General features: G+C 39.9%; 1 non-coding gene across 1 annotated transcript; it reads left to right on the top strand.

Moving 5' to 3' along the window:
* Positions 1-315: 315 nt before the first annotated feature.
* On the top strand, positions 316-389 carry TRNAI-GAU. Its single transcript has one exon. It is a non-coding gene; the product is annotated as a tRNA-Ile (tRNA).
* The last annotated feature ends 1,188 nt before the right edge of the window (positions 390-1,577 follow it).

A 1,577-nucleotide genomic window follows, 5' to 3' on the forward strand; every position in this document is an offset into this window, starting at 1 on the left:
TGCAATTTGCTTTCCCTGTAATGTTCCTATGCAAATATTTCTTGTCCTCTGAGAACTAATTCCTACATCTCCTCTTCCAGGAGGACGTCTACAGGCACAGCTAAGTACTTTCTTCATGTCCCTTTAACCTCTATAGCATTGTATTTAGACCTATGTTTTAAACTTTTACCACCTTGTTTTAATTATTTATCAATTTTGCCTATCTCCCCAGTAGAATCTGACTTCTAAGAGTTCATACTAAAGCATCATTGTTCATAGTTCAATTTCCAGAGACTGGTATGCACTCAATAGTTAAATGTTTGTGGGATGAGGGCTGGCCGGTTAGCTCAGTTGTTTAGAGCATGGTGCTGATAACACCAAGATCCATGGTTCGATCCCTGTACTGGCCAGTGAACCCCTCCCAACCAAAAAAAGAAGGAAATGTTTGTGGGATGAATAAATAAATAAACAGTTCATTCCAGCCTGCCCAGAAATGTAATATTGACCACCTGATAATCCATTTAATATAAATTCTAACAGTAATTTCAAATTCAACACTAAATATAGGGAGTTCTTTACTGAAAATGCAATACTTTTTGTTTGGAGAGAATTAAACTAAGGACACTATCTATGGAGAGGTTTACTAGTAAGGAAGGCAGAGAGATGTGCCGCCCAGGTCCCCTCAAGGAAGGGCTTGTATCCCAGCTGTGGGAAGTGCTGTCAGCTCTGTCGTGGTCAGCTTTAGCTGCAGAGAACTGCCTCTTCTGTTTGAGGTCAAGCCCTTTCTGGGGCAGCCTGTGTCAGGAGACTAAGTGGGGTGGGAACATAGGCCAGTTATTTCAGCTTCCCTTGGGAAAATTCTTCACCTGGTCGGTTGAGCCTTTGTTAAGCCCTCCTCGCAGTTCAACTTCTTCCTCTGCTCAATCTTGTTTCCTCTGCTTTCCCTTCACAGGTGTAGATCCCAAATAACCATCTTGCCCCCCACTTCCAGAGAACCCAACTTGAGACAACTAGACAACATAGATCATACACACACAAATGCATTATATTTTTTGCTGACATCTTTGGGATAGATTCCTAGAAGTGACATTGGGGAAAGACATATATAATTTTGCTCTATATTGCTTAGCACCCATTGAATAGCTGTTTTTATTTTTTAGTAGTTGGCTGGTGTGGGGAACTGAACCCATGACACTGGTGTCATAGCACCATGCTCTAACCAACTGAGCTAACCGGCCAGCTCATGGTTGTATCATTTTGTATCCTATCCACAATATCTGAGAATGCCTATTGGCCTATTTTCACACAGCCTCACCTACAGAGTATGTTGTCAAATTTTCTGATTTTTGCTGAAATGACAAATAAGAAATGGTAACCTAGTAACTTACATTTCTTACCTATTAGCATGATTATTATCATTAGCATGATTGAATGTCTTTTCTTACGTTTAAGTACCATTTGCATCATTTTATATGAACCTTCCACTCTTATCTCTTGTATATTTTTCAATCAAGTTTTTTACTTTTTTCTTTCCTGCTTTTATTTTTTGGCAGCTGGCTGGTACAGGGATCTGAGCCATTGACCTTTGTGATATAACA

This window comes from Galeopterus variegatus, unplaced genomic scaffold (assembly GCF_000696425.1).
Source record: "Galeopterus variegatus unplaced genomic scaffold, G_variegatus-3.0.2 Scaffold1760, whole genome shotgun sequence".
NCBI classification, from domain to species: domain Eukaryota; kingdom Metazoa; phylum Chordata; class Mammalia; order Dermoptera; family Cynocephalidae; genus Galeopterus; species Galeopterus variegatus.